The sequence below is a fragment of the Neomonachus schauinslandi genome, chromosome 3, assembly GCF_002201575.2.
Source record: "Neomonachus schauinslandi chromosome 3, ASM220157v2, whole genome shotgun sequence".
NCBI lineage: Eukaryota > Metazoa > Chordata > Mammalia > Carnivora > Phocidae > Neomonachus > Neomonachus schauinslandi.
Genome location: NC_058405.1, coordinates 49,876,362 through 49,885,973, shown reverse-complemented (window position 1 = coordinate 49,885,973; position 9,612 = coordinate 49,876,362). Strand labels below are relative to the sequence as shown.

General features: G+C 38.0%; 1 pseudogene; it reads right to left on the bottom strand.

The window, feature by feature from the left end:
- Positions 1-4,288: 4,288 nt before the first annotated feature.
- On the bottom strand, positions 4,289-5,739 carry LOC110587636 (annotated as a pseudogene).
- Positions 5,740-9,612: the final 3,873 nt, after the last annotated feature.

The window sequence follows — 9,612 nt, the reverse complement described above, 5'->3', positions numbered from 1 at the left end:
ACTTATTTTAAGAGCATTTTAGTAGGAGTGAAGGGAAGGGGCTTTCCTTGACCTGCAAAAATTATAATTGAATCATACATTACAAGAATTCAAAAACTATAAAGTTACAAGTTGCGTACATTTTGTTTTGTAAAAGGGCTAACTTTGTTGGTGGAAATTTGTTCATCTGACACCTGCTGCTAAGTGGTGTTCTGTTGTCATTGTTTTAAGGCAATTGATGTAAATGATTTCTTTAGCACACAAGAGAAAGCACAAAAGACTTGTTATCAAATGAAAGATAAACTCTGCTTTTGTTATTCCAGTATGCAAAGTGCTCACGTGATAATATTTCAGAATCTTTTATGACTGTTTCATGAAATATAATTTCGAACAATACGATCTCACTCCATAAGAACTGATAACTGTGGCTTATCCTGTGGAGAAAGGATTGTGGATCAAACAGGTTTTTTTCTTCTCCAAAGATATTTCCTACTCAGAAAAGCTAGTAAACAAGATGATAAGGGCATTATTTTAGCCACAGTAAATCCTAATCAAAGTACCAGAGTGCTGGTGGGAAGGAGTAGCTGCAAATCGTGCTTCAGGTTGATTCTGTAATTTTTCAGTAGGAGAGCGCCCACTTGTAGATTAAAAGATGCAGTCCATCGCTGCCTGGCAAAGTTGGTATTTTGAAGAAGTTAAGTAAACTCTCACAACCCTCCCTTGAGTTTAGGAATATTGCCAAAGCAAATAAACACAGCTTCTATGCTAGTATTTGAACCAAACGATCATATTCTAAAAACTTCCTTGCAAAGAGTCCTTTAAATATAGGCAGAAAAACGGTGCATTTTAAAAAAATTGTCATTATCTTCAAAATTCATTCCTCTCCTCATGCTTCTCTGCCCGGCATGTGTATGGTGTTTAAAAACAAAACAAAACAAAAAAACAAAACAATCAAACAAAAAAAACAGAGCCTGAAAGTAGTTAAAGCAGTAAAAACAGACTTTATTCAGGAACTATTATAGTAACGGGAAAGAGACATCAGTATAGAACTGGGCTCAATTCTGAATATGAGGACAAGAGAGGATTTGTAGTCAAGCAGCAAGGTAGGTGGGTGGGTGTTTAGCCGGGGAGGTGGTTGCTGGGTGGAAGATTACTGAGAAGAGACATCAAAGATTAGGGGCATTCTTGCTAATCTGACCTAACAGGATTCTTGCGGAGGGCAGGCCAGAGTGAGCAGATATGGCTTGGTGCCGGGGGAGGGATATAGTAGAACATGAGGAATTTGATTAGTTATTGAGGATGATCAGATATCAAGAGTGGGGGATTAGCAGAATTCTTGCCAGAACTGTGCTCTGCAGGCCTGGCAAAAATGGGGCCGAGACTGGGACCTCATCAAGAAGAAAGCTCAGAGCTGCTTGCCTGAAGTGTGGTCAAGGAGAGAATCTTCATGAACAGTAAAAGATTGTTTTTCATTGGCAGTAAATTAATTGGGTATGTCAATTTTAATTTTTTTCTCTTCTATCTTTCTTGTCATGAAGTATCACCCTGAAGTTAACTGACACCCACCATGATTTTCTGAGACCTATAGGCATCTTCTATGAGAGTCTAGTACCATTTTGGAGAAAGCTACATATTTATCAAAAGTATACATTGCACGGTTGAAGCATTTAAGAATTTACTGCAAGTTTTTGGAGTAGTGGTTGAGAGGCAGGCTTTAGAGTCAAAATCTTCCATCTTGATTCCATTGTTTGTTAGCTATATAAACTTGGACAAGTTATTTCCTCATTCTCAATACCTCAGTCCCTTTAATATCAAATGCGGCGATCGTATCTTATAAGAATGTTAGAGGATGACAGAAAACTAGATATGTGCTATCTCACCATATACTTTAATTAGTGCTAATATTCAAAACAAAGATGAGGAGATTGGTTTAAATAATTCTATTTAATTGGAAACAAAGAAGGGAAACGAGGTTTTTAGAATTGAATAAAACTCTTTAAAATTCTGGACTCTAGAGCCTGTCATTGCAGTGCCCTGTCTGTCTATTGTGGCTTTAAATCTGTGACTTATACTTGTGCATCTCCTCAACATGATAAATTTTCAAAAATATACAACATTGGGCACCTGGATGGCTCAGTCGTTAAGCGTCTGCCTTTGGCGCAGGTCATGATCCCAGGGTCCTGGGATCGAGTCCCACATTGGGCTCCCTGTTCGGCGGGAAGCCTGCTTCTCCCTCTCCCACTCCCCTGCTTGTGTTCCTGCTCTCGCTGTCTCTCTCTCTGTCAAATAAATAAATAAAATCTTTAAAAAAATATATATATATACAACATCTACACTTACTTTAGGTTTCGGGGAGATAAGGAAATAAGGCAGATGAATTTAAAAGAAAAAAAAAATCAACCTTGGTTCAGAAATAATGATTGGGGCAATGATGACAAGTACTTATGGAAACAAAGGAAGGAAAAGACATACAGATGTAAAGATCTATTAGCTTAGCTATTAATCTATTTGTTTTTGCTAAACACAAATATAAGTGTGTGTCTGTGTGTGTACATGTGTGTGCCTTCTAGAGACTTCTGATTCACATTTTAATTTTCCCATGAAATTGAATTTTCTTGTTTCCCTGGGGAGGCAGTTTGCTACATTGTCTTGAATATTTCATTCAGAGATGTTCATCCATCTCATTCAAAAAAGTTCGCCTATATTCAACTTCACTTTCCTTATTCTCAAATTTGGCCCGTCTTTTTCTATTATAATCTACTGCCGTGCCCTAAAATGCATTATTCTGAATTGGCAACCAGGACTCATACTACTACAGTATTACATAATTAGAAGATGAGAGTCATGTTAATTTAATATACATTTATAGTCAGTGACCCATGCAACTTTGTTTTTTTTAGTTTGATCAAAAGATGCTAAAAACCTGCTGTCATTTTTCTTATTCATGTTTACCAAAGTTCTTTTCAATCTTAGAGTGTTTGTTGTTCAAATCAGAAATTATGTGAGCAACACCCGGAGGATCTTTGGCACTCTTCAACACAGAATCACATGCTGAGCACTGTTAACATAATCCTTAACTTTTAGCATAAACAAATGAATTTGAATTAAAAAATAAATTACCAGCACCTATTCTGTGTAAGGCAGAGTATGACATTTTCACCATTTACTGCTATTCCACATGTTAGGGACCAACTGCAGCTCTTATTAAGAAAACCAAACTTGGTAGACATTGTCATGGGAATGCAGAGCAGATTCCAGTGCAATGATTGATGGGGACTTCATGGGGCTGTCCCTTGATTTCCAACAGCACAAATGTCACCCAGTTGTAGGGGAAATGGAAAGAAGATGGCTTTTTCAGCTTAGAGAGGGAACACCTTTTGAGATTGTTTAGTGATGATCTTTCTCCAGTGTAACATGATCCATCAGTGAGCAATTCCATAGCAAACTGGCATTAAAACAAAACAAAACACAATTATATTGACCTTGCTGATTCTTTTGTTGTTTGTTATAAGAATATTCTCAAAGTTTGGTGGAGACAGGGAGATGGGCACCAAGAAAAAGATGGAATTCACTCAGAACGCATATTAGTTTTGGAAAAATTCTTAGCTTTACTTTCTAATTTTACTGAAGTGCAAATTGGGAACCAAAAGTGAAATGATTTATGCAAGGTCATACACAATATAGTCTCAATCAATCCCTCATTACATCACAAACTAAAAGTACACTTTTTTATTTTGTTTTGTCATGTGGTAAAATGTCTTCCCATCAGATTGAGATAAAATGGAAGTCTTTATCTTCAGCTTTGATAACTTGCATAGCTGTAAACTTGATCTAATAATTTTCCAGGTATATTCATTTCTTCACAAAAACATTTTTAATGGATCACAGAATTCGTATTTTATCTTTCATACTTTTAATTTATCATCTTCCTTGCCAGCTGTGTTCTCCCACCCTGCCTGCCATCTTTGGTGACGTCCACATCTCTTCCCATCCTTTGGGAGTCATTCTTTAATTTCTCTCCTTCTTCACCTTGACTTCTAATGCATGAAAGAATAGCAGCATTAGCATCTATTTGTCTCTTATGGTATACTGTATGTTCTTTGGGAAAATAGACTCAGTCTTATTTATCTTTGAATAGCTAAATTCAGGATTTGCTAAACTTTCTTGCATATAGTAAATAAAGCAATAATGGGTATGAAGCAATGGATGAAACTACAATCTCTTCTTTGTTTTTAGTGCACTTATATCCTACTTTCCAAACAAACAATTCCAATATGTAGTGTGCAAGATAATCAAGTCATGCCTTAGTTCAGACCTTCCTCGGGTCTCTTGTGGTTTTCCCCTGGGCTATGCAACAGTCCCTTAACTGATTTTTCTTACACTTATTGTGCCTCCTTCCACATTGTCCTTCTGTAGATATCTGCATTTCTGGGTAAATATTATCTGGATATCATTTAATGATTTATAACCCAATTTCTTCTTCATTTCAATACAACTCACCTGATATTTCCATAACTTTTGGTCTTCAGATCAGGTCTTAAGGAAAATAATGCTCCTTATATTCATTCAGCCAAACATGTGCCAGACTCAAAGAGTTATGTGTCACAGTGTCCTAACCTTTAGGAGAGCCATATGGTGGCCTTTTTTTTTTCAGAAAACATGTCCTACTGTAGAGCAAGGAATGATGAAGAGCTTACCACCACATTTTCAGATCCTAAGTGATATTTCTAAATCTTTTCCTCCCCAGATTTACACGCCACTGTCATACTGTCAATTCACCGAAATAGTGTCTATTCATGGCAAACAATCCTCCAGTCATTGCGGGTGACTTTACTGATGCATTACCTCCATCTGGTCCTTGTAGCTCAGAAAGGGGAACAAGGTCCCATCTGAAGTACAGCCCCCAGCTGAAGCCTCCCTGTTCCACAGAAGACAACAAGCTGTAGACAAGCGTGTCTGCACTGATATCAGTTGGGTGGCAAGCCATGGTTGGATGGTTGGATGTCCTGGATCACAGCCAGCAAAGGCTACAACCACATCACATTCACTTCACAGTGGCTGTCCGCAACACCAGAACTTCTCCTGTAGCATGGGTTGCTCCAATCATTCTTCCTCTAATCAGTCCCTCACACTTTGTGTTTCTTATTACTTTAATTTTTTCAACAAGGTATTTGGGAATATATTTATCTAGCTCTCCTTTCAAATCATCAAAGTCACTATCATCATCCACAGAGGTGATTTTATGAAGATGACAGGCCAGTGTGCTGTCTTTGATTGTGCACTCTCCTGGGCAAGGCCAACACAGCTTCATCATAGAGACAAACACTAGGGACTGTCAGATCAGTCAGGTAAAGACTTTTCTTTACATGCTGCTTTCCTTGTGTCTGACAAATCTCTATGGTAGGCCAAGAGGTTACATATTAAAGGCATGTATCTGAGAGTCTAAGTCAATTCCTGATCACATTCATTAAAAATTATATCCAATTTAGAAGAATTTCATATTGTTTTTTTCTGGATCTTCAACATGATTATCATAATTTTTGTATGCTTTTAACTATGACTCTAACACTGGCCTTGGAGATTGAGTGAGACAGGGATAGAATATTTTAGGGAATGAACCACAGGGCCCGGATCCCTTGATAGACACATATGTAAACTGATTCAATTGACTGAAGTTGAAATAAACAAGAAGCAAAACTGTCCAAGTCACAGATATAAAAAAGCACCTGAACAGAAATATCGAATTGTTATACTTACCATTGTGGATCTAACACAGCTGAAAGGACTTTTTCAATTTCTTGGAACAGAAGCTGCTGGAGCCAGAAACTAGTGCTGGAGGCTGAGTGTGAACCAATGTGAGAGTGAGAATCTCCCAGATGCAGTTGGAGGTGGGGAGTGGGGATGCTTCTGCGGGCTTTACTTCCAGGTACCCCATCAGGTCTTCATGTTGAAGACCCCAGAAGGATACCTTGTGAATCCCAATACCAGCAGCCCAGGATCAGGCCTTCACATAGTCTGGCTGTGGCACCCTCCCTCCCTGCCTTAACCCCCGGTGGGGTGGGAGAGGCAGGTGAAAGGGGCCCCAGGAAGCGCAGGCCAGCTTCTGGCATGCACTGGACATGTTGGCAGTCACCTGGCCTTGACACCCCCATCTTTCTTCTCCCTTTCTCTCTTTCTTTCCCCCAAAGAAATTAGCTAGGCTTTTAAAATTAAATAAGAGTTTTGGAGTGCCTGGGTGGTTCAGTCGGTTAAACATCAGACTCTTGATTTCAGCTCAGGTCATGATCTCAGGGTCCTGAGATCGAGTCCTGCTTGGGGCTCTGCACTCAGCTCTGCACTCAGCGGGGAGTCTGAGATTCTCTCTCTCCCTCTTCTTCTGCCCCGCCCTCCCGCTAGAGTGCCTGCCCACGGGTACTCTCTCTCTCTCAATAAATAAATAATTAATTAATTAAACAGAGTTTTAAGAGCATGTCTTGGGAAATAGCAGAGAAGTTTAAACAGTTCCATGCCTCTCCATTCCAGTTTGAAGTGAATGGAGGATTATTTGAAATAGAAAAGATAAGGCCAAGTCCTAAGTGAAAGCAAGAAAAGGAAAAGGAGAAGAATAAGGTAAAATAACTGTGCTCCATTGGTAACTGGCTGTCTATTCCTTTTTTTAGAACCTGAAAATCTCCCTTTTGAAAGGTTTTCTTACAGTTTGGTTTCTGTCTTCTAGCATGGAGACTGGCATTTACCTTGAGGGCAAACAGCTCCTTTGATGTCCATGACTGCATTAGTGTATCTTTTCTTATGCGGAAGTAAGACATTGTGTTTAAGCATGTGGCATACTGATTAGTAGATAGAAGATGCTAAATAAACAATTTCTTGACTTAAATTGAAGAGTAAGCTTTTGGTTTATTTTGAGACTCCTTTGGGATTTTATTTGTGTTGGCTATATAAAGTAGTAATTGGAAAGGGTAAAAAATAATATTATCTACCTCAGAGTTGCTGGAAGGATAAAGAAGCTAATATTTGCAGTGACTTAGTTCATCCTTGGCATACAGTAAGATCTCAAAGTGTTTATTACTTTTGTTGAGCTATTATCAGTAATGAACACACATGGTCCTTGTGTTTATATGTGTGCATTTTGGTTTCTATATGTGTACATTCATATGTGTGCATGTATTTTTAAATACTATAATATCATGATTAATCCGTATCTGTAAATTCACTTAAAATTATTCCTGACTTTTTGAAATTTAAATCATATATTTTTTTAAGACAGTGTACATTATTACTGCATAATGTGCTTTTTAGGGAATTTTTAAAGAGCTACTCTAATCTTTATAGCTTTCAATATTTTAAAATCTTTCTTTAAAATGTGGGATTATCCCCTTGAGTCTATGAGAAAAAGCTCTGTTTCCAAAATTGAAAGAATGTGTGTCATTTCTATCTAGAGAACTGGCACATGTGAATTTTACAGGACTGGGGAAGATTAACTAGGAACTCAGTATGATGTAAAGGCATCTGAGAAGCAGTAGGAGATGATACTTGACCTTTTGAGGCTTCTCAGGGGATTGAAGTTAAAGCAACTCCAGGTGGTCTCCAGAATCACTTGACATTTCCTGTAAGTGACGGGCCAAACAAGAAAAAAGCTAGAGAAAGTCAAGAGTTACAATATAGTTCCATTTCACCAATTTATTGAATATATTTATTTAAAGTATCTCTTTGTCTCTACAGTTAGTATATCCAAAATGCCTGACTATACTCATTGCAGCAACCAATATGATACTTGTATTTATCAAAGTTCATACTCAGGTCTTTTCCTTTGTAATAGCCTTGCCCCTCAGAGCTCTCAGTCAATTCTAAAGTTTCAGCAATGGCATCTGTGTCAATTACCTATATCGATATTGCCAGTCCAATATTTTTCCTGAATTCAAGATCCATATTTTTTTAAGATTTTATTTAAATTTTAAAAATAAAGATTTTATTTATTTATTTATTTATTTATTTATTTATAGAGTGCAAGCAGGGGGAGGGGCAAAGGGAGAGGGAGAGAGAGAATCTCAAGCAGACTCCTTGCTGAGCACCGAGCCTGAGCCCATCACAGGCTTAATTTCATGACCCTGAGATCATGACCTGAGCTGAAGTCAAGAGTCTGATGCTCAACTGACTGAGCCATCCAGGCGCCCCAAGATCCGTATTTTTAATACCTGCTTTATATCTCCATTTGGATAGCTTATCAGTACCCGAGACTCAGGTTCTCCATTTTTCAAGATGAATTAGCATCTACTATTTGATGTGCTCTGTACTCAACACTGTAGATACAATGATGAAAAAACAATGGAGCCGCTTCCTAGAGGAGCTTGTAGTCTAAACCATAGGTCAACAACTTTTTTTTTTTTTTTTTTCCGGAAAAGACCAGATAAACCTAATTCACAATAGGAGTTAGAAAGGCTTTTCCAGTACATAGTGGCAGGAAACTGCTTCCCCTGCTTTGTGACCATTTTGTACTGTATACATACTCCTATTATACCACTTAACACATTTCATTAGAGTTGTTTCTTTGTACCAGGGGTCAGCAAACTACAGAACACAGGCTAAATCCAGCGGTGGACTGGATCTTAGGGGATAAATAGATTACAAATTGTTAGAAAACCTGATTTTTGCTTACTTGCAAAAAAGCTCCTTCCCTAAATTTATTGTTTCTGATAAGGAATATCACCAACATCTGTGATTGCCAAACTGAAAACATTGGATTCTCTCTAACATTGCAACTGACTAAAATAGGTTACTTGCTATGTCATGTAGACAGGGGCTAGTCTAGTCTTTGTATGCTTAGTAATTTATATGGTGTGTGGGCTTTATTTAAGTAAAGAATTTCCAATTTCCATGCATAATTCAGTATAAGCCTCAGAGCGGGTTGTATAAGTGAGGGTCTGTGACACATAAACTTTATGGTAAATCCTGTGTCCACATGCTTCTTTCTGTTTTTACTTCCCCCCCCCCTCTAGTTCAGACCTTTATTATGCTTCATTTGGACATCTGCTATAGTCTCTTATATTGATTTTCTGAGGCTGACATAACAAATCACTGCAAATTGGGTGGCTTAAAACAGAATTTATTTTCTTTTAGCTAAGGAGGACAGAAGCTTGAAATCAAAGTATCAGCAGGATTGGTTCTTTCTGGAGACTCTGAGGGAGGAACCATCTGATGCCCTTCTCCTATTTCTGGTTGTTGTAGGCAATCCTTCACATTCTTTGGCTTATAGATACATTATTACAATTTGCTTCCATTTTCACATCATCTCTGTGTCTTTCTGTGTCTTCTCCTCTTCTATAAGGACTCTGGTCATAGCACTCAGGCCCTACCATAAATCCAAGATGATTTCATCTTGAGATCCTTAACTAATAACATCATCTACATTCACATTCTGAAGTTCTGGGTAGACATGATTTTGTTGTGAGACACCATTCAACCTACTACACTTCTCAACTCACTGGTATGCCCTCACTTATGTGTTGCCAGAATATCTTCATTATGCACGGTTCCAGTCTTGTTACTTCACTGCTCAGCAATATTCATAATTTACCAAAGCTCCTAACATAGGGCATAAACACCTTTTCTTGCTATTTAATAGCTCTCCACTGCTTC